The sequence below is a fragment of the Tupaia chinensis genome, unplaced genomic scaffold (assembly GCF_000334495.1).
Source record: "Tupaia chinensis unplaced genomic scaffold, TupChi_1.0 Scaffold149666_1, whole genome shotgun sequence".
Taxonomy (NCBI): Eukaryota; Metazoa; Chordata; class Mammalia; order Scandentia; family Tupaiidae; genus Tupaia; species Tupaia belangeri.
Genome location: NW_006209511.1, coordinates 1,089,072 through 1,113,499, shown reverse-complemented (window position 1 = coordinate 1,113,499; position 24,428 = coordinate 1,089,072). Strand labels below are relative to the sequence as shown.

The 24,428-nt window shown below is 37.9% G+C and overlaps 1 protein-coding gene and 1 pseudogene across 4 annotated transcripts in view; one reads left to right on the top strand and one right to left on the bottom strand.

Moving 5' to 3' along the window:
- PDE1C (phosphodiesterase 1C) overlaps positions 1–24,428 on the bottom strand; it is a 385,889-nt gene that overhangs the window by 204,075 nt on the left and 157,386 nt on the right. The window lies entirely within an intron of this gene.
- Positions 22,955–24,428, top strand: part of LOC114006699 (integrator complex subunit 12 pseudogene) — a 3,788-nt pseudogene continuing 2,314 nt past the window's right edge.

The window sequence follows — 24,428 nt, the reverse complement described above, 5'->3', positions numbered from 1 at the left end:
TCCCTCTCTGTCTCTCACTGATGAGCATGTGTGCTCTTTACTCCATGCATGCATGTAAATACACAATTTAGATCCCAAAGATCATGCTTAGCATTATGGACACTGTCATTCAATAAATAAGCTAAAGTAATGAAGAGAAATATTAGTAGCCAGAGAATGTACCCTCAAGATGGTGACACAGCTAGTTATACATTTTAAGTTTCAGTTTATAAATTGACCAAATTGATCCAAAAGTGAATATTTATTTTTCATTTTATTGATTCTATTAAATTGTGATATTTCAAAAATGCATCCCTTCCAAAATGCACTAATCTGTTAGAAAAACATACCAGACTGGCCCAGTCTGAATGGTACAGGCAATAGTGTACTGAACTGAAGTGTTGGAGGCCACAGGGTCAACCATAGATTCAGATCCTTGGGTCATCCTGAAGATACATTGAGCATGTGCACATATGCCCATGATCGGGAGGAGCTAGAGGGCTAGAGAAAAGGGAGGTCTTGGCACATAAACTCAGGATCTCACTGTGTGGATCCAATTGCATTATTTTTGTGTCACCATCTGGCCTCAATTTTTCAGATACTCAAATATGAAAACAGGCCAAGCCATGATGACATAAGGAGAATGTTGCTGTGTGGATGTTAAGGCTGCATGGGAGGCCTGAGTTCAGTTCCTGGCCCAACCTAAGCAGGCTGCCTACAGTGGTACTGCAGCTGACTGGGAGGATGTGGCAGGGGAATTTCAGTGCAAGGTGAGATTCTATGAACCACCCCCACCACTACCACCACATTAAAGATAAGTGTAAAAATTGGGACCAGTATATGGCATAATAGTTATATCACTGGACTCCCACATGGCTGACTACCATTTGAGTACTGGACCTGGAGGCTTAAAACTTACACCAGGCACGTGTGCATACATGCCCAAAATCCTTAGAGGAGAATAGAAAAGAAGGGACTGTGGCATGGCCATTCCACCTTGGGGGTGGGGGAAGGGTATGATTTCTCACTTTCTGTCTCTCAGTCTCTCTGGTGAGCACAAGTGCCCTATAGCAAAAAAAAAATATATCTCTCACTAAAATAAGTAAATAAATAAATGTAATAATGAAATTGTCTTAGAATTGATAATATATGATATGACCTATTTCATAAGGTTTGGAAGGACTAGATAAATGTATATAATATTCCCTTTCAATGGGAAATGGAGGAGATTTCCTTTTCCTTCCTCCCTGTCAGTTCCTTTTGGTGTTAATGAACCCAGAAGAACCAATGCTCTGGGGACTTTATCTAAAACAGAATGCATGCCTAGATCCTGTATGTCAGCTCTAAGTGGAGCAAGATGAGAGCCAAGTTATGACGCTGAAGATAGTTCAGGTTTTTAAGGGTCAAAGATATGATAGGAAGGTTGGCTACAGACAGTTCCTTAGATGATGGGTTGGTATGCCTTTATCAGTGGCTGTGCAATGTTAATACACACAAAGATGGGGAGCCAGGCCCACGTCCTCAAGGTATAAATATTCTGGCTTTCAATGGATAATCTCATTCAGCCCTTGAAATAAATATATTATGTAGTTAATGTTATTATTCCTATTTCACAAATTAGGAATTTTTAAATAACTTTTGCAGAGTCACATACCTAGAAAGTGATGGGATTTGACTCTAAGGACTGCCTGCAATCATTATATTATTCAACATGATAATATGGATTAGATGAGTTAACAAATAACTAAGGAGATGAATAAGGCACACTAAAAAAATGAATTAAATAACATAAATCATCTATCTATCTATCTATCTATCTATCTATATATTATGAGAGGTTTCTGCTCTAGGGCACATGCACTCACCAGAAAGACAGAGGGACAGAAAGCAAGAAATCACCCACCATGGGGGATGGTCACACTATAATCCCTTCTCCTCCATTCTTCTCTCGAGATCTTGGGCATGCATGCACATGCGCCCAGCATAAGTTTAAGCCACTGGGTCCAGGACTCAAACCATGGATGACTACATGAGAGTTCAGTGACATAGCCATTATGCCAACTGCTGGTTCCAAATCATATTCTTATTTAACCTTCCTAGTAGAGACAGAATAGTCTTAAACACCAGTCTGTAAATTCCCCAAGTCAAGATTAGATCCTAGGTTGGCTCCATGGCCTGGTGGTTAAGGCAGCCAGTTCCTACATGGCTAACTGTGTGCTTTCCCTCTCTGTCTCTCACTGATGAGCATGTGTGCTCTTTACTCCATGCATGCATGTAAATACACAATTTAGATCCCAAAGATCATGCTTAGCATTATGGACACTGTCATTCAATAAATAAGCTAAAGTAATGAAGAGAAATATTAGTAGCCAGAGAATGTACCCTCAAGATGGTGACACAGCTAGTTATACATTTTAAGTTTCAGTTTATAAATTGACCAAATTGATCCAAAAGTGAATATTTATTTTTCATTTTATTGATTCTATTAAATTGTGATATTTCAAAAATGCATCCCTTCCAAAATGCACTAATCTGTTAGAAAAACATACCAGACTGGCCCAGTCTGAATGGTACAGGCAATAGTGTACTGAACTGAAGTGTTGGAGGCCACAGGGTCAACCATAGATTCAGATCCTTGGGTCATCCTGAAGATACATTGAGCATGTGCACATATGCCCATGATCGGGAGGAGCTAGAGGGCTAGAGAAAAGGGAGGTCTTGGCACATAAACTCAGGATCTCACTGTGTGGATCCAATTGCATTATTTTTGTGTCACCATCTGGCCTCAATTTTTCAGATACTCAAATATGAAAACAGGCCAAGCCATGATGACATAAGGAGAATGTTGCTGTGTGGATGTTAAGGCTGCATGGGAGGCCTGAGTTCAGTTCCTGGCCCAACCTAAGCAGGCTGCCTACAGTGGTACTGCAGCTGACTGGGAGGATGTGGCAGGGGAATTTCAGTGCAAGGTGAGATTCTATGAACCACCCCCACCACTACCACCACATTAAAGATAAGTGTAAAAATTGGGACCAGTATATGGCATAATAGTTATATCACTGGACTCCCACATGGCTGACTACCATTTGAGTACTGGACCTGGAGGCTTAAAACTTACACCAGGCACGTGTGCATACATGCCCAAAATCCTTAGAGGAGAATAGAAAAGAAGGGACTGTGGCATGGCCATTCCACCTTGGGGGTGGGGGAAGGGTATGATTTCTCACTTTCTGTCTCTCAGTCTCTCTGGTGAGCACAAGTGCCCTATAGCAAAAAAAAAATATATCTCTCACTAAAATAAGTAAATAAATAAATGTAATAATGAAATTGTCTTAGAATTGATAATATATGATATGACCTATTTCATAAGGTTTGGAAGGACTAGATAAATGTATATAATATTCCCTTTCAATGGGAAATGGAGGAGATTTCCTTTTCCTTCCTCCCTGTCAGTTCCTTTTGGTGTTAATGAACCCAGAAGAACCAATGCTCTGGGGACTTTATCTAAAACAGAATGCATGCCTAGATCCTGTATGTCAGCTCTAAGTGGAGCAAGATGAGAGCCAAGTTATGACGCTGAAGATAGTTCAGGTTTTTAAGGGTCAAAGATATGATAGGAAGGTTGGCTACAGACAGTTCCTTAGATGAAAGGGCATGGAGTCCTATTTAGAAAGTTTCATTGACATGCTTATAATTTCAGAGGTCACTCAAGGAGCTATGCTGTTCTCTCACAGTGACTTAAGTTTCTAATCACCACTATATAGAAATAACTATGATGGACCAAACCATTTACTTACCTAGTTCTAATTAGAAGTTGATATCTGGGTAACCTGCTAAGAGAAGGGCAGAGCACTTAGGCCACTTTTTCTTGCCGGGGGTGGGGCAGGGAGAGAGAGAGCGAGAGAAGCATGCCCTGCAATGGGGTCTAGTTGTGCCACAATCTTTTATTCCTTCATTTTCTCATACCATCAGGATCCTGGGCACACATATATGTGTCCAACATGTTTTAATAACCTGAGTTTCAATCCCAGCTTTCCTGCTGCTCAGTAACTGTGTGAGCTTCAAGTACTTAACCTTTTCCTGCCTCTGTTTCCTCCCCTGTCAAGAAGGAAATTTACAGCCTCATCTCATGTACTTTCTGTGAAGAGAAGGTAAGCAAAGCACTTGAAAGAGCGCCTAATCCAGGCAAACACTAGATAAGTATTTGATATTAGGGTACCCAATTTTACAAACAACTGAGGTGCACTTTTGGCTTTACAATTTTTTGGACTAAATTTTTAATAGAATATATTGAAATGTTAAACCTAAAAACAAAAAAATATGAGAGGACTTCAAAAAGTTTATAAAAATGGAATTAAAATGTGTTTATTTTAGTGCAAAATAATTTGAAATACATTCATAGTCTTTTTCATAACATTTTTGATTAACTTTCTGAAGACTCCTCATATATAAGCAAATTGGTTTCATATATCCAGAGCATGATGACAAAATTAAACTATCAACTTAGATTTAATGGCACACGAAATAAGAATTTTCTAATAAAGTCTCAGTGTTTTATTAACAATCACTTCGAGCATCAGTTATACTATATAATAATGCATATGTAATTATAAGATGTAGACATAGTGCTATAGCCTCATAGCCTAATGGTTAAGGGATCTGGATACCACATGGCTGACTGTGGTTCAAATCCTCACCCTAGCAGCTTGAAAACATACTAGACATTTTTATGTGCATCCCCAAAATCCAAACAGGATGAAGAAGTGGAGAAGGAATTTCAGTATGACCATGCCCCATTGAGAGAGTGTTTTCTCCCTCTCTTGCCATTTCTTTGTCTTTCTCTCTCTGACAAGTACATGCACATTCTGGACATTAAAAAGAAAAATTATATCAAAATAAATATAAAACAGTAACTTTAAATCCTGAAGTGACTTCTGAATTATAAAAGTTAAAATAATGGTTAGAATATTTCAATATATCAGTATACTTTACTGGAATTTAATCTTTTAAAAATTAGAGGCCTACATGTATTTACAGTGCTACATATGGCCTTTCTGTCCAATATATAATCCCCAGAAATAAGGCAATCTCATGGGGCTAAGGAATCAAATTACTTCTGAGCTAACCCTGTAGACCCTTTAACACTTACTACAGCCTTTTTTATTAGCCACCATCACTGACAAAACAAATCTCATCCTAGTTGGCAAGTTCTTAAGCAGGTGACACCTGCTTCTAATCTCTCCAATCCTAATTGGGTATCAGCTTCCCCAACACATCCTGAAACTCCCTTTCTGCCCCTCCCACGAGGTGTGCAGCCAGGAAGGTTTACAATTGGTTCACTCTAGAATAGTAAATAATGTCATTCTATTTACTGTGAGCCAAATGTGCACTGCCTCACTGAAAACTTTCACAATAATCCTATGATCTGGTACTCCAACTATGCCCATTTAAAAAATGGAAAACCTGAGGCTGAGAAAAAAGTAAATAACTTTCCTCCAAGTCAACCAAAAATCCATGTGAACATTCTGTGTTACCTAATCTCATATCAGCCACAGGATTTCCTGTTTACTTCTTTTAAAGTATACTGCCAGTGATCTATGGCTCCTGAAAAAGCAAAACTGGTCTTACCCCCTTGTTCTTCATTTGAGAACCACTACTCTGTAGTCTTTGATCCAAGGTGTTATAGGAACTTTCTTTCATATTGTCCTGGTACAGACTGGTGGCATTATATTCAGTGTGTCAGTTAGTTAGTTAGTTAATATCAAAAGTTAAATCCATTGGTTCCAAGAAGCAAAGTGTTACTCTACAGAGGAAGAAATGATATTAAAAGACTAAAACACAGGTCACCATGATCAGTAAAGAGGATAAAAATAAATACAACCTTTTAATTCTGAAGCAATGGATGAAAAGAAAGAACTTCAAATCAAGTCGATCTTACAATCTCACAATCTTGTTCCCATGTACTTATTACTATAAGTATTCATAATATTTTGACTTGATATACAGGTATCTTTTCATTTGAGGAAAACCATACTTCTAAAATAAAATGTACTTTGGGAAAGGATCATGGAGTATTAAACACAGATAATAAAGAAAAAGTTGTTTTGACCAGTGGAACAGAAATAAATTACCTATTAAACAGCAGATTGTGTTAGAAAATGCTAGTTTTAAGAAAGGCAATAGATTTAGTTAGCTAGAACTTGCATAGGTTTTAAGCAATAGGTTTTGCACAGATTATACCTGAAGATGATTATGTGTCACAAATTAATTCCATTTTGGACTGAGTTCCTGCTCTAGGACCCAACAGACCAGACTAAACCAAAATGGAGTCACTCATGCTGAATGCTATATATACTCAAACTGAAATTTTCAGGAAGCAAATAGATCCTAAAATAGACTAGCTCTTGCTAAAACCAGGAGATCTCAACCTACTTGAATTAGTGTAATTAGGAAAGCTCTGCTTTTATGAGAAAGTAACCTGAAGTACTGTAACATTATCCAGTTAGGTTTTCTATTGCTGTTTCCTGTTTTCTCCTTTTGAAGCATTATGCTTTTGCTATTGCCCAGTGGGAGTTCTAATTCTATTTTGTAGAATGGAGGCTGCCCTGACTCAATTCATGAACTGCAAGTAAATGCCAATTAGATATATAACTAAATTCGTTTTTGGCTTTTATAACAGTACTCATCTATTTGTCCACATAGCTGGACTTGGTTTTTATCTTCTTGACCCCAAACAGTGGGCTAGGCAAAGTATTTCATATTTCAACTATAGCTTTGTTGAACAAGACATGCTAGGGGGGACGAGCAGTTGGCATAATAGCTATTTCGCTGGACTCCCATGTAGTCTACTGTGGTTCGAGTCCTGGGCCCGGTGGCTTAAACTCATGCTGGGTGTGTGTGTGTGTGCCCAAGATCCTGAGAAGAGAATAGAGGAGAAGGGATTGAGGCATGGCCATCTCCCCGGGGGGGAGGGGGTGATTTCTCGCTTTTTGTCTCTGTCTCCCACACATGGGCCCTATAGAAAAAAAAAAAAACTTAAAAAAAAGAGAGATACTAGGGTTTAGGACCTGAGATGTTTTCCCTACTCTGTTGATTCACCAGTGAAATCAGAGGAGAATTTACACTTTAGCTCACTGATTTTATTAAAGAGTGAACTAGGAGAAAAACATTATAAATAATAAACTGTGGCCAATTTGGATTATGTAGCAGGAGGGAAGTTAATGGCAACAGTAAATACCAAGTCAGAAAGACAAAGCTGCAAGCTGAAGTTGAACGGGCAGGAGTTACACAGCAGGTGTACAGTGTGACTATGGTTGAATATGAGAACAGGAAAGAAAAGATACCAAAATCTGAATGGGGCAAGCAATGGGGTGATTTGAGGTTTGAGAGAAGCCTGAGATGATATATCTGCAATTAGTGGTCTAGGACCAAGACAAAAGAAGTCTAGAGTGATTTAAAGAGATGGTATTGAAAGCCCCTTTGAAGGATCAAGTACAAACTGGTATACATCTTTATATAGAGTTCTCCAATCCTAGCCTCATAAAACTTATTCAGCTATGGCTATTGAGCAGCATTTGTGTACTCGTTTGTAATCTCTGTTCTTCAGCACAGAGAAGAAAGTTTTTTCTAAAAGAACCTCCACGGTTCACTTTATAAATCTCCTTTTAGTTTGCTATCTTTGGCCCACAACTCAGGGTTGCATACCTGAGTTGCATACTAGAGCTGCTTTAAAATTATAAGTAATTTTGAGCTAGAGAGAATTAGTTTTTGTGAATTCATTTTAGCTAGTATTTGTTTTCCCTTTGCCTTTGATCTAAACCAACTAACTATATGGCATTTCAGAGAGCAAGAACGAGAATAATTGTGGATTTAAAAATACAACTGCTGTAAATGTATGCAGGGCTTTAGCAAAGCCTTGGTCTTCTGACTAGTAACTATGAATCTCTGAATCTACCTATAACCTATAAACTCCTGATTGAAGTTAGCCCACCCTTTTAGGCCAAATGGACGTTTAACCTCCATGTGTTGATATATGGCTTCTATTGTCATGAAATGTATAGAAGACTAACTATAACCCAACCTCTGCAGAGCACTTTCTCAAGAATGAATTTGTGTTTTGGGGCCACAGTCACTTATATTGGCTTATAATAAACTTCCTTAAATATTTTACAGAGCTTTTTTTCCTCCAGTGATGGAATCAATTCATGAATATTTCCAGAACAACTATAAAGTAATTCAAAGGTCAAAATCTATATAAAAATACAGTTTGCTTTAGAGAAGGTAGAACTTATTGTTGGAAAACTATCACCTCAAAACAAAATACAACAACTTCAGTAATTTATGTGATGATACACATAGAATGAAAGTGAAAACTTTATAACAAGGAGTTCAGGGGAGAATTTAGCAATTCTATATTCAACTTTATCCATCTATATTCATATGTCAACATATACCTGGTTTTTCTCTTTCCTTTTTAAGAAAATTTAGTTATTTATTTTGTCCATGAGCAAGAAAGGCAGAGAAATAGACAGCATATCTAACAGGATCTTGATCCCAAGATCCACCCCTAGACTCAGTCGGCCCTGGATCATAAGCACACACATGCCCAGCATACACAATGAGTCCCATTTGAGTTAGCTTTACAGAGCATTCCACTTTACTGGTGTACTATCATCAGCCCCATGCTTCTTCTACTTATTTATTAAATAAGGAAGTTTATATTGCCTATGATAATAAGAATTCAATGGGAGTTACCAGGTGGTGCAGTGGTTAAGGCACTAGATTCCCACATGGCCAACTGTGATTCAAGTCCTAGATCTGGCAGCTTGAAAATCATGCTGCCTGTGTTCTTTATAAGATCCTGCCTCACATAATGAGAGTTGTGCTTGTATGTTGCATCCTTGGTCATAACAGTCCAGCTGCCCCAGATGTAGGGTCGGTCTTCTTCGCCAGTATTTCCAACATAAAGTTATAGTTCTTGCACACTGGTCTTGCTAGGATTTTGTTTTATATTCCTGAAACTCCTAGCCTTGAGATGGCTCAGTAGTACTGCAGTAACATGCTTCTCAAGAAGATCTATGGGAACCAGCAGTTAGCGTAATGGCTATGTCGCTGGATTCCCACGTAGTCAACCGCGGTTCGTGTCCCGGACCCGGTGGCTTAAAACTTACGCCGGGCGCGTGTGCATGCGCGCCCAAGATCCCGAGAGGAGAATGGAGGAGAAGGGATTGCGGCGTGACCATCCCCCCTGGGGGGTGATTTCTCGCTTTCTGTCTCTATGTCTCTCTCTGTCTGTCTGGCGAACGCACGCGCCCTACAGTGAAAATCTCTCTCAAAAAAAAAGAATGAAGGTTTGGTTTACCACCACTAAGCAAAGAACCTTACTAACCTTTTTCTTCTAGTATTTCAGTGTGTATATCAAAGTAAGAAACTAAATATCACTCAAAGACTTTGTATCCTCTTTCAAGGCAAGAGTTATCTTATTTTATTTTGTACCCAGAGTAGTTTTACAATAAAAAAGCAGAAATGTAATTGTGTTATTGTCATTATTTGAAGATTAAATAAGGTTTAAAGAGATGTGTTCTAAAGGTTGGATAATAAGTTGACAAGGGGCAGGTCCTGGTGGTCTTTTGAAAGTATTGCTTGGGTAGCCTATAGTACCTAGTTATTCAATCAAATACTAATACAGGCATTTCTGTGAAAGCAGTTTTTACATATGATTAAAGTCCATAATTAGTTGAAATTGGACTTTCTGGAACAATTTAGAAGAGCTACAAAAGTAGGTATTTGCTCTAAATGGAGAAATTATATGGGATGTCTGGAGTACCACTTAAAGGTGAGTGAGTGAGTGATTCTATTCAGCCTTAATTTTGTGCTTTATGGGAAGAATGTGATGTACCTTTGAAACAGGACAATGTAGAACAGCTAATGTATGGTATAGAGTACAAAACAAACTATGTGTAAAGTAATATCAACCACGTAGAAAGGAAAACGGATAATAAGATAAATCCGGCCCATACAATCATTAGTATGTGTATGAATGGCTGAGAACTACAGTAACCTGGAGAAGAACCAGTATATGAACATCTTATTGCTGCAAAGGTAAAAATTAGTCTCATTTTGATATCTTCTAAATGAGGGATTGCGGCGTGACCATCCCCCCTGGGGGGTGATTTCTCGCTTTCTGTCTCTATGTCTCTCTCTGTCTGTCTGGCGAACGCACGCGCCCTACAGTGAAAATCTCTCTCAAAAAAAAAAAAAAAAGAAGATCTATATGGAAGTTCAGTTAACACATAAAATGTACTGGGCACACCACACCCATGATCTTGACTCACTGGGAAGGTCTGTAAACAGGGGATCACAATGTGAGACCCTGTTAAGGGTGTTTTTCATTCACTTCTCTCTCTCATAAAAAAGAAGAAGAAGAAAGAAAAAAATACTTGGAGAAAAGGGAAAAGAAAAAAGAAGAAAAATTTACTCTTTACAGCAAATTAATGTCCACCTAAGTATAAATGAGCCATATCTACGCATCTTGGGGCATTACACTTCATTATGCTGCCCAAACCAAGCATTTGTAGGCTAGGCTTAATGTTCTGGCTCCTGTGAATAAGCCTACTAAAGATATAGTTCATTTAATGACATTAATTGTATTGAGATTGGGTTTGGATAAATTGCTTTTCCACATAGCAACTGAATAAAAGCACAAATCTAACAAGAGACACATACAAAACCATAGAACTCAATCAATAATGCCTCCCCACCCCATTACTACATTAAACTTGCATTAAAGACCTGGCAAGTTATTAAGGACCTGGCAAAGACCAGTTCTCTGTGATCTTTCCAAATAACCACACTCTTCTGCACAATATTTCACTTCAATCATGTTTGACAATCAACTTGCCAACTTGTTAAAAATATCTATATTTCTGCTCTGGAAAAGTCCCTATGAAAAATTACATATTAAATAGTTTAGATTCACATCACTGCAGTGATGTTAGACTTACGAAAATAATAATACTATAGTGAATAAAATAGAGTGCTACATACCACCCCATATATCAAAGACTGTCGAAGATATTTACTATTGAAGGTATTTTCAATATTAAGCCCCAGGAGATTTATAAGAGATCAAAGTGATTAGACATCCTTAATTAGAATGTAAATTTATGCATTGATTTATTGTATCAAACACATCCATGATTTTTCAACATGTTCATTTTCTATTTCAATTATAGAGACCAATTAAATAATCAGAATCTCCCACTCCACCTGTAGTTTCAGTGTCTTGTGCTCAAGTTAAGCATGTCATTTTGTCACAACTTTATCCCATCTTGAATTCAGAGTTTTGGAAATAGAACACTTCATGCCAAACAAAATACACTATAAACTACCAATTTAGGCAAAAGAGTACCCATTTGTTCATAGTTTCATATTATATAAATACTCTCAGGTTAGTTCTATAACCCTATGTAAATTCAAGTGATTTCTCCTTCATCCCAAAGGGCTTTTCTGTTTCTTCCAGATTGGTAAATCAGTGAGCACTAGTCTATGTCATTTCTAGCTTTCGAATTATTGTCAACTTCTCTTTTCTCCTGGTATTTCCTCTCCCCTTTTGTTCTTGTACATTTATACCTCCTTTATTGTTTTACTGTCATATAGAAGGACGCTTTGAGGGAGAAGAGGTAAACCCATGCATTTAATCTGCCAGAAGTCTTCTCTATTTTATATACATGACAGCAGCCTAAACTTATTTGAGCCAAAATGTCTAATTTCTAAGGTGAGACAGACCGATATAAAATAAAGTGAATGGCATTGCTTTTCATATTTTCTGCTCCTCTAATTCCACAAATCATATTATATACAATAATAATAATAATAAGCATTGCTATAAATAAATCTTATTGGGGTGGGACTTACAGATATAAACTAAAGTTCAAATGTTATTATCTACTCTGGTATTTATTATCTTATTAAGATATAATAATAGGAAACTTACATTCAGGACAGCAGACATACTTGAGTCATGTTGTCAGGGCATATCTCATATAACTCTAAGGAGATGATACAATTATATGAAATAGACACTTAGCTTAGGTAGCTAAGTGTTAGTAAGGGCAGAGAGTCAGGAATCATGCCGCCTCGACTCAAATTCTGCCGCTGCTACTTATTAGCTGTTTAACTTTGGACAAGTTACTTAACCTTGGTGTACTTCAGTTACTACACCTGAAAATGAGAATCATAAGAATGATTCATATTGTACAATGAAGAGTAAATAAGTTAATACTTGTTAAGAAATGAGAATACCATCTAGAACACAATAAATAGTACATAAGTATTTAGTAATCAAGAAAATAAATACAAATAACTCATATTCTACCACTCCTTTCTACTTTTTAAATCTAGAACTTAATTTTCATTTTTCTAAGAAAATGAATGCAAAGAAAAGTGAAAAAAGAAACATATGAAGTGAAATCTTTACTTCTGAGCTTCTAAGAAATCAAGGCCTTGTGATTCATGTACACTATGAGTGTTTAAAAGGGAAATTTTAGATCACACCAGGCTTTTCCCTTACATGGGACTTAAAAATCCAGCTTTTGCTTAGGTGCAAGTCCACTCTGTCAACAGAGGCTGGTCCTGCAGATCTCCTTGGGGTGACTGTGGAAAATCCCAAGTTGAGCCAGCCATGGTACAAGGGTTAAGATGGCTGCATCTTACATGGCCAACTGTGCAGTTCAAGTCACAGACCTGGCAGCTTGCTGGGCACATGTATGCGCATGCTCAAAATCTCAAGGCGATTAGAAGAAAAGAGACTGTGTGTGGGATGGCCATTCTCCCAGAAGGTGCTTTCTGACTTTCCCTCTCTCTCTGTCTTTGTCTCTCTCCAGAAAGCACACATGCCCTATAGCATATTACAAAAAAAAAGAAAGAAAAGAAAAGAAAAGAAAAAAGAAAAGAAAAGAAAAGAAAGGGCAAAGAAAAGAAAAGAAAGGGCAAAGAAAGAAAAAAGAGAGAGAAAACCCCAATTTGCCTGTTGGCATTTGGGTACTCAAGCCAGTGGTGCTGCCAACCTACCCTTCACCTAGCAGGTATGAGCCATGTTTCCCACATGCTCTGACCAGCTGCATCTCCTGGGCACTAGGCCCTACCACACTCAGCCTGGCTGACTTGAGGAAGATTCCTGTAATGATCCCACATCTGCACTCACATGCAACTTTTCCAGTCCTTTTCTTACCTTGATTACCCTTAATTTCTTGGGCAGGATCTGCCCTGAAAAGCTCAAAGGCTGACCTAGAAATTGACCCTGTCTTACAGGGACCCATTCAGACTAGGCCTAGGAATGGGTAGCATGTGGGCTCCTTGTCCCAACCATACCCAGAGTTCCTGCTTCCCTGGAACTCTTTAAACCAGTACTTCTCCTCTTTGCTACCAAGATGCCACAGGACATGACATAAATCCATTCATTTTATTAGCCCATATGTGTATATGTGACCTTCACTGAGCTTTCTTTGGAAGGGGGAGTCATTCAAGGACTCAAAGCCATTCAGAAATGTTCACTCAGGGATAAAACAACCTTCAAATACTGAAAGCTTAGTGTGATACTAGTGAGATGCATTGGCTCTCATGTGGCATCTACTCCAAACCCCTTCTAGTGCTCCTTTTGGGATTAACACAGCTGGAAAACATAAAGTAAATTTTCTATACCTTCTTAGAAGAGGTTTCAGATATGATTTATTCTCCTCTAAGCAAAAGTTCTTGCATGAAACTTGAATTAAAAACTGAGTTGAGAAGTGACAATATGGACATAGCAGGCATGGTGAGTTCTGGAGGTGGCCATTCTGATAGCAGATGTCTGTCTCATGGATAGTAGTCAAAGGGATATGATCCCCAGAAGCCAATGGCTTCTCAGTGTCTCAACTTCCTGAACACGGCACGGAGGGCATCCCCTTACTGGTTAGTTTTGTGTTATTATTTCAGGATTCATCTCTGCAAGCAAAGTCAAGAACCTTCCCTTGCAGTCTTTCCAATGATTTTGTAAACATTTAACTCCCTGTATTAAAGCCCTTTCTGTTGAAAATAACTACATGGTTTTCTGCTACCTACAACTTAACCCAAGCTGATATGTAGATTTAAAAAGGTGGTTAATAAAGTTTACCAAAAAACAAAAACAAACAAACAAAAACCACTAATTCTATCTTTTATCAAGAATATGAGGTAGGGTCCATTCTTAATGATGCAGCTATAATACAATACTCTGAATGCAGGTATTCATATGAAAGTGGGGTTTAGTCTTCAGATCAACCTGTGCACACCAGACCTGTGTGTGCCTATGATCCCAGCTGGTTTAAAGGCTTGGGAAGGAGAAACTGTGGCATGAGACTCTGTTGTGGGTACTTTTCTTTCTCTTTCATGAAAGAAAAAAATAAACTCAGGACCAGCAGTTAGTGTAATGGCTATGTTGCTGGACTTCCACGTAGTCGACCGCGGTTTGCATCCCGGACCCGGTGGCTTAAAACTCACACTGGGCGTGTGTGCGTGCATGCCCAAGATCCCAAGAGGAGAATGGAGGAGAAGGAATTGCAGCATGGCCATCCCCCTTGGGAAGTGATTTCTCGCTTTCTGTCTCTCTGTCTCTCTCTGTCTGTCTGGCGAGCGCATGTGCCCTATTGCAAAAACCTCTCCAAAAAGAAAAAGAAAAGAAAAAAAGAAACTTAAAAAAATAGTAAAAAATAAAATAAGGTAGAATCATATCTATTTTTTTTTTAATTTACCAGAAGGCATGTATGCTTGCCAGGGAGAAAGAGAGGAAAAGTGAAAAAGCATCCCCTCCTTTCTCTTCCATTCTGGGATTCTGGGCACATAGGCATATGTGTCCAAGGTGCTTCTCAAACCACCAGGTTGAGGACTTGTCCTATGCAGTCAGGCAATGTGGGATTCCGCCAGATTAACCACCATGCCACTGGCTGACCCCACATACCTGTGTTTAAATAAACTGCTTACTTTTAATTTCATGTAATGCTACTCCAATTATTAGTAATAATAATAAATATTGAGCATGTTCCTGTAATACTGTTGCTGGTATCAATGATGATAATTTTAATTATAATTGCTTGTGGAGCATTTACTTTGTATCACACACTGTATTAAGCATTTTATGTACTTAGTTCATTTAATGCTCATACTATATGAGATACATATGATTGATACCCAGTCTATAGGTGATAACATTGGAGTTAAGAGAGGTGAATGAGTTCTTTTCCAAGATTCAACAATTGATAGGTGAGAAAGCTTAAGTCTGAATCCTGTCAGCTTCTTAAGATCACTTATTAACCCCTTTATTAAACTATTTCTCAATACTTTTAAAGTTCCATGTCATAGATAATGATAAGGGAGCCTGCCATGAAATATTTAGCTTTTCTTTAAATACCTTCTTGTGTGATACCCTTGGTCTCTCGTACAAGTACTTCAGATTATTTTGGGTAGATTCTATTTAACCATCTGAAGAAAATGCTCTGGAAGTACCAATAGAATTGAACTGTTTAAATATAAACTCTCATTGCCCCAAGCAAGAATGCTCTTTAAAATTAGAGCCAGATTTTGCTTATAATTTAATAGTCTTTTTTCATCCGATAATTTGCATAGTGATACAGCTTTTATAGAGTTTTAATTCTGAATTTATATTCTAGAAATGTCAATCTGGAGGCTGTAATCCTGCTAACTTTTCTACATGCCTATTTTTCTGAGTACATATAAATGTTTATTTTCTTTAAGTAGCACATTTCAGAGGTAAAATGTATTCTGAAGACTTTAATCTATGCACAAAGCCATCATAAAACTTCCCTGGCATAGCTTGCTCTTACAGTTAACCAAATTATATTTGGATGTTTGCAGCAAATTAAGATATAACAGAGTGATCTGGGTGGACAAAATGTATGAATTGCATCCTGTTTATGGAACATTTTTAGAATTGAATAGCCTGACAGCTATGCTTAGAGAAACAGCTGAAAGAGCAAATAAAATTGTTCACTCAGTAGTTTATAATAAAAAGAAAAAAAAATGTTAATCTTCAAGACGAAAGTGTGAAGTAAAGAATGAGTTTTATTTTTAAAATCTTCATTACAAATCTCCTTGAAAGGATGTGATAAACACAATTTATAATGACTATTGGGAAAGTGGAACCCCCTCTAGAAGAGAAAGCCCCTATCCTTCTTTCTTTCTGTGTGTTTTTGACAGCTTGGGTATATTTTCATCATATTTGGAGTCTACCTTTGGGAAGCTAGGACTAAACAAAGCAATGACATATGCTAAATCAATTCAGGCAGAGAGACATGGGGGTAATTAGAGCAGTTGATGCTGAAGCACTGTAGGGAGATCTCCACAGAGAAAATATACAGAGGTTGGGAACAAGAGCCCCAAATCAACCATTCCATTGGCGGATGCTCTGAAACACTTCCAATTTTGAAGTACCTCTCACCTGAGGAACACAGCATGATTCAGGTGTAGTGGTTTTCAGTTCTGGCTGCATGTTAGAATCATTTGGAAGACTTTTAAAAACTGTGGATGCCCTAGTCCCACCCAGACTATACTGGAATGTGGGGGTGTTTGAATGGTCCCTAAGTAACTGCATTTTTAAAAGTGCTCCAGGTGATTCTAAGGTGTACATAGCTCATTTAATTCTCACAACCACATGAGATATATTTAGAGTTGAGAACCACATGATGTATATTCAATATTTAGAGTTGAGAACCACTAGTTCATGGTGAGTAGTAGCCAGAATTTATTTAAATATGGTTAATGATTATCTCCCAAGTATCCTAGAGATCAGCTAGTCTCCTTTTTAATAGTTCATTACATAAAATTAACATACCACTTTGCTTATGAAAACATTTATGTCAACTATATATGTGTCTCACAGTACACTTGCAAGAAGCTGAGACACTGAAAAGCTGGAATCCCATCTGAGATGAGAAGTGAGATTTGGCTTACCAAAGCCAAGGCAAGGTATACCTAAATTCAGCCTTTTTCACCAAGGTATCATCTAGTAGCAGATGTAATAGTCCCGACTCCCTAAGATGAACTTTTTGAATTGCAAAGGGTTCCATTTCTATATAGCTCTATTTTGAAGTCAAGAGAAGCCTGCGTTTTTAAAATCCAGACATAAGGATTTCTATCATCTTAGCTAGCACTACTATTTGGAGTACCTTCAGTAGCTGTAAATAAATAGGGTCTCAAAAAATAAATAAATAAATAAAGGGAACTGTCCTAATTTGTAGCAGTCGAGTAGAAGATTCATCTAAGTTGAGGAGCATTCCCCTTTCTCCCCATGCAATCAAGCTTTAAGAAAAGAAAAGACTGACTTATAATCTACTGGTACCATGACCAGCAGCACTAGACACAGTGTGGGAAGAGAGTGGAAAATGAAGGAGGGTGAGAGAAAGGAAATCAAGGAGGAAAACAAAGAAGCAAAACATTTAAGGAACACAAAAATGGAAAATTATTTGTTGATGATAACGTGTATGATAATACCTTTAACTGGACTAACATATAGTGTATTCATGCTGAGAAAATTCATTTTACAAGCTGTAATGTTCATAAGGAGAACAATGTCTTACTCTGATGCCTTCTCTATTCAAGAAAATGGGCAGTAGCCCATTCTGCTGCTGGAATCAACTAGAGAGCCCAAAACATTGCTGTTTTTTTTTTTTTTTAATGGAGGGAAAATATTGGTGCCTTATGGAGAAGAAAATGTGATCCTGTTATTAAAATAATTTTGGGATCCAGATCCACCCACAGTGGTGCAGCTTGTAGCATATCAAACTGCAGTGCTGGAAGCCACACTGTCAACTACAGATTCAGAGTCCAAGTCAACCTTGAAACACACCAGGTGTGTGCATGTCCAAGACACTGACTAGTTAGAGGGCTGGGGAAAGAGGATCAAGGCATGATGAATCCTATCAATCCTTTCAATAAAATAAACTTAAAATAATACTAATATAGATTCAGACAAGGAAGTTCAATCATAGGAACTTTAGCAAAGCATGAGAAGAGTTTTAGATCCTATAAGTGTTCTATATACCCACGGTTCACTTTTTGAAGTGCAATGTATTCAGATTACACTTGCTACGTCAGCTAATATACATTCCACAATAATGTGAAAGTATACTACAGACAAGAAAGAAATTAATAAGTGAAATGGTGATAAATCATGGTTCTAATTAAGAACTATTCCTCTGTGAGATGTGAAAAGAAGTTGGAATTTCATTGTCCAAGTAACCCTAACCAAACTATAGTTATCAACAAACTTTCACTGCTATTTCTTTATTTATGCAAAACTAAAGCTAACTGATAGAAAAAGTGATCTTTAATTCATATATCAATAAAAAAATTTCAAATATATGTCCTAGTCTACTAGGTTTATAGCAATGACCTGGTATAAAATTAATTCCATATATATTTCTACATGGCAAATGTAATCTAAGAACAGACATTTCTCTCTCTCTTTTTTTTTTTTTTTTTGGAAAGGTTTTTGCTATAGGGCGCGTGCACCCATCAGAAAGACAGAGAGAGAAAGTGAAAAATCACCCCCCAGGGGGGATGGCCATGCCACAATCCCTTTTCCTCCTTTCTCCTCTCAGGATCCAGGGCACACGTGCCCAGCGTGAGTTTAAGCCACCAGGTCCTGGACTTGAACTGCAGTTGACTACATGGGAGTCCAGCAACATAGCCATTACACCAACTGCTGGTCCTGAGAACAGACATTTCTTTAGGTGTGTGTGTGGGTGTGAGAGAGAGAGAGAGAGAGAGAGAGAGTCATTACTACTGAGAGCAGAGTTGAAGAATTCATTTAAACAATGTCCTACCACCAAGTGGACTCTAAAAGATAAAGATTTCTGGCACTGACTTGAACCTATTAGTAACCTTACTTATCATTAGTTTTTTCCTTGAGAATTACCAGAAAGATGCCCCTATTAGTCAGTGGGGTGAATAGTCAGATATTTAATTTATTAGCTAACAAATATTTCTATCATGTGTAAGATATCAGCTAAGATACTGGTTTAACCATACAATAACATTCCATTCAGTCTGTAAACAAAATGAGGAAAATCTGCACAAGACACTTGGGGAAAACTCCAAAAAAATGAAAGTCTGCCCATGTGCAAAGTTTGTGTTATTTTTGTTTTTAAAATATTAATATTTGCATTTGTGTGTGCACATAATTAAAGAAATAGTTTTAGTACAACATACAAGAAACCACTGACAAACTCTAGAGTGGGGCAGCTCTGAGGAGAAAGGGAGACTCCATTTCCATCACAGTATTTCCAATTTCTACCGTGTACATCTATTTAATTAAAAACTAAGTGTTTAAGTCACCAACACCATTTTCTAGAGCAGAGAAATTATTTTCACTGAAAATAGTGATTTCAACTAACTATGTAGAGTTTTCATAATTTTATGTAGTTTTCAAATATTTTAAATCTTAAGGCTAAATTTTCAAATAAAATTAGTATTCATAAAGTTATTAGGGGTTTGTAAAACATGCAGGCTGTGTCTGTTGGCACCCCCATCTGATTTCTGTTTGTGTGTATGTGTATACTCCATGTCCTGTCTCGTTTCCTTCTCTTTTTCTGTACACCTCAGTCCATCTCCATAATTATACCCATTCAAGATGGTATAGAAAGAAACAGGAAGTTGTTTTAAGAAGGTGATATGATACCATGTATGTCTCTTACAAGAGACTCCATAGGCTTCTATCTTTTGGTTGCCATAATACTAAGACACCATCAAATTAGGAGTCTCCTGATTTAAGAATAGCTCTTCGGAATATGAAAATAAAGGACATGCATATATCTGCTGTGAGAAGAACAGTAATTTAAATGATGATTCAATTTTTAAGAACGTGCCTACTAGAATCAAGAATCTATGACTCTTAGACTTAGTTGATTATTAACATCTTTATTGATAAGTATAATTTGCATAATGTGATAATGAAATCCCCATCACTTATTTCTCTGTCAACTCCCCTGTGCAACATGCTTTGCATTAAACTAGTTAATGTTCCAGCAGGACCTCTTTTAAGTAGAAATTTTGTGACATTAAAATCTCCAGCAAATTGTATTAGCACCACCAATAAAATATCACAAGAGCTTATGTGAGTTGATGACAGTCTTAATCATATGGCTAAACTCTGTGACTCCAGAGTCAGCACGTGGCATGATGGTTAAGGCACTGTATTCCCACAGTGCAACCATGGTTGGAGTCCAAGACCTGGCAGCTGTTTTCTCACTTTCTCTCTCTCCCTCTCTTACTTTTTCTGTGCCTTTCTTTGGTGAGCACACAAGCCCTATTGCAAATTACGAATAGAACTATCATAAGATCCAGCAATTCCACTCCTTGGTATCTACCCAAAGGATAGGAATACACCAGTCAGAAAAGTGCTTGCCCATTCTTGTTTATTATGGCATTATTCACAATTGCTAAGAAATGGAATCAATCCAAATGTCCACAAACAGACAAATGGATTGAAAAAGTGTGGCACATACACACTTGGAATATTATTCAACTATAAAAAATAATGAGACCTTGGCATTTGATAGAAAGTGGAAGAATATAGAAGATCTATTGCTAAGTGAAGCTAGCCAGACTATAAAAAAGAGGCATTGCATGTCCCCACTTAATATATACTGAATGTCTGGCAGAAACTGAAAGATAAGAAGATATAAAAGCAAGGAAAACAATAGTAGAGACAGGGTGGGAAGAGGGTGGGAAATAGGATAGGGTGAGGTGAAGGAAATGAAGGGAAAAGAGAAAGAAGCAAAATATTTAAGGGAAATAAAACTGGAAAATTATCTGTTGATGATAACGTGTATGATATAATAAAATCTTTAAATGGACTAGTATGCAGCATATTCATGCTGGCAAAATTTATTTTGCAAGTTGTAATGATATACTGTGATTAAATGTATACATTTTTTAATTAATAAAATAAAATAAATATTTTTTTAAATTAATAAAATAAACTCTCTGACTCTTCCACATGGCTGACAACAGAGTTCAAGTCCTGAAGCTGCCAACTTGAAAAACACTCTGGGCATGTGTGTATGCATGCTCAAATTCCCAAGAGGAGAATAGAGGATGGCAGCGTGGTCATGCCCCTTGAGGGGTGATTTCTTTCTTCAGCAAGCGCACAAACCCTCACTTTCTCTCTGTCTGTGCTGAGTGCACATGCCCTATAGCAAAAACAAAAGTAAATAAACAAACAAACAAGAAAAAGTTTATAGAAATAACACCCAAAAGTTATCTGATGTGAGGAAGAACAATGTCCTCTTATGCCACCATTGTCCTAGAGCCCAGTGACTGATGATCAGGCTTGCTTTCCATTCTCTTGTAGAAGCTTTGTGGCCACACAAACCATGAAGGTCTGGTGTTATTAAAAAATAAAGTCCTTTTCTAATAATACACACACTTGACTTCAGAAAAAATAATGAAAGAAACTGAGTGATGTTATCATCTTTTAAAATGCAATGATAGTGCATTTTCAACTAAAAGTTTCATTTCTGAAACATATATTTCTGATAAAAATATCAGGCTAACTTCTTTTTCTTATCATATAATCTTCCATTATGACACAAGCAACAAACACTTAAATGCCTTCTTTAGTAAGAGTCAATAGTTATCCATTATAGATCCATCTATAAATGGATACATAAATTCTAAAAAATCATGACACTAATCTGGCATATATGGAAATGAATACAAAATTTCACATACTGATACAAAATTCCTTTAATTGAAATAAGTATTTTAAAAACTGGCTGACAGCTCTGGACTCTGGGCATTCTCCATTTCCTTAACAAATCAAGTCAGTTACTTCAACTCTGCTTTTTGCCCTAGGCCTACATTTAACTCTACCATAGATCTTCCCTCTTACTGATTTCAAGGCACAAATTCATTTTCCTCTACTGTTTGCTTTTCACACTGGAGTTCATATCCCTGAAAGAAAAACCTATCAATCATTTCTCAGAACTAATGAATATCCAGCAACGCCAAGGTCAGAGAAAGCTTCAGTGATACAGAGGCATATTCATTCATTTACTCACCAGCAGCCATGCTGTGGCAGGCCTAGTTCTAGGGCCCTAGAGTCAGACATAATGATAAATAAGATTCGGTTCCTTGTTTCAAGCTGTCAGGAGTGAATAAAATGGATAAAACTTAAGGTACATGTGCCAGGAGCCATATAAATGAAGTGCTTTGGGTGACCCAACAATAGTGTTCTGAGATCCTTTGTATGGAAGCTTCACTAACCTGTTAATCAGGCTCTAATATCACCAAGGGGCTTTGATTTGGAAGAAAGACAATTCTAGTAGTAGCAATAGCCCCTACAGTACTTAAACACAAGGGTAAGCTGAGGATAGGTGGAGCTAATAAGGCTTATTATTCCAATTCTTAATTTTAATAAAGAGAGGAGACTTCACCCTACTTCCCATAAACAAATGTAGGAAAGAATGCCTTCCATATAATATTGGCAGCAACCTCTGTCCAGGTTTCAGTCATTTCCCATTACCCATTTCTATAGTGACCATAATCAGCAAACCAAAAATTGGGACATGTGGTCTGAGAAAGAATTTTCATTCTTCTCTCTCTTTCTTCCTTTCCTTTCTTTCCTTTCTTTCCTTCCTTTCCTTCTTACTTTCTTTCTTTAGAAATTTTTGCTATAGGACACATGTACTCGCCAGAAAGACAGAGAGAGATAGAAAGCAAGAAATTACCCCCCAGGGGGGATAGCCACGCCACAATCCCTTCTCCTCCATTCTCCTCTCAGGATCTTAGGCATGCAAGCACCCGCGCCCAGCATGAGTTTAAACCACCACGTCTGGGACGTGAACCGCGGTCAACTACGTGGGAGGCCAGTGACATAGCCATTATGCTAACTGCTGGTCCCAAGGATACATTATTTTTTAAATAAAAAAATGTGTAACTTTTGGCTGGTATTGTGAACTAAGAGCTTGATCCCATTTGTCTGACAGATAGCACTAGGTTTTTCACATTCAAAGAGTAAAGATTTTGTTGAAAAGCTAAAAGCACTTCTTTATTAATCTTTGGCTTGGGGCATAGGTTCAAGTTATTGTCCATCTCAAAAGGATGTAGAATCACCCAAAATTTCAGGCATAAAAACTATTTCCACTAAGCCAGAGCACAAAATGTCATCCAGTCTTCTTTCTGGAAATAACAATGGCAAGGTCCTTTCGACGAAAAACAAAGAAGGAAGCTAAAAAAAAACCTGCTGATAAAATGAATTCAGATATCATTAAAGGACCAGATATTCCAAAAAACCTAGATTGGAGAAGCCAGAAGCATGGTCCTCTCCCATTACCACCCAAATGGATTTAGCTGTGGCTGACATTTTCCACTTTTAGGATATCAGTGCTGAAAATCTTGCCATGGAGATGGGATTGGCCTGCATTGTTTGCAGGCAAGTGATGGTGGCATCTGGAAATCAATTAGCAGACAGAAGAGAACAGAACAACCCTTCTTCAAGAACCAGCTCCATGGTTCCTGCGATCTAGCCATTTTGGGGGAAACGGAGGAATGAAAAGGTCCCACTGATAATTCAGCCTCCAATAAAGAAAACTCACGTGGTAGGAAGACTCCTCTCAGGCCTCCTCTCTCTGTATCTGTCTTTGTCTCTCTCTACCTCTGTCTCTGTCTCTGACTCCTCTCTCTCTCTCTCTCTCTCTTTTTTTTTTAATTTTTGCTTTTTTTTTTGTTTAGGGGGAGGCATTTTTCTGGGCCTTTTGCCCCCGCCTAACCCTTTATCTTGTAAATAATTCCCTCTCCCACTCTCCACCCAGGAGAGACCGAAGAGAACAGAACAGCCCTTCTTCAAGAACCAGCTCCATGGCTCCTGTGATCTAGCCATGTTGCGTGGTGCACTTGCGTGCCACGTGGTTTTATAATTTTTGTGTTTTTTTAAAATTTTTTGAATATTAATATTTTTTTAGTTTTATTTAAAAGTTATTCTCTTCATTTTTTTCTTTTTCTTTGTTTGTTCTCCTTTTTTTTTTTTTTTTTTTTGCTGTTGTTGCTTTTGTTTCCCTCCCCAGAGAGGAGGGAGGGAAGGAGCCAGAGAAAGCATCCCCCCGGGGTGTGGCCATGGCATGATTCCTTCTCCTTCGTTTCTCCAACCCTGTCGAGACCCTAGACAGCCGAGGTCATGCAGTAGGTCGTTTTCTCAAGCCGCCGGGTCTGGGACTTGAACCACGCGGTCTGCCATGGAGGATCAGTTCCCTTAACTACAAAGCACAGGCTGGCCCACTCTCTTCTGGTTGCAATCATTGAAGAGGTTGTGTCGTCGTGAAACCCCTGTGGTTTTCGTTTGCATTTCCCTAACGTGGAAGATGCTAGAATCTCCCATGTGCCTAGCCGCCGGTCACTTGCTGCACCCAAGGAAGCAA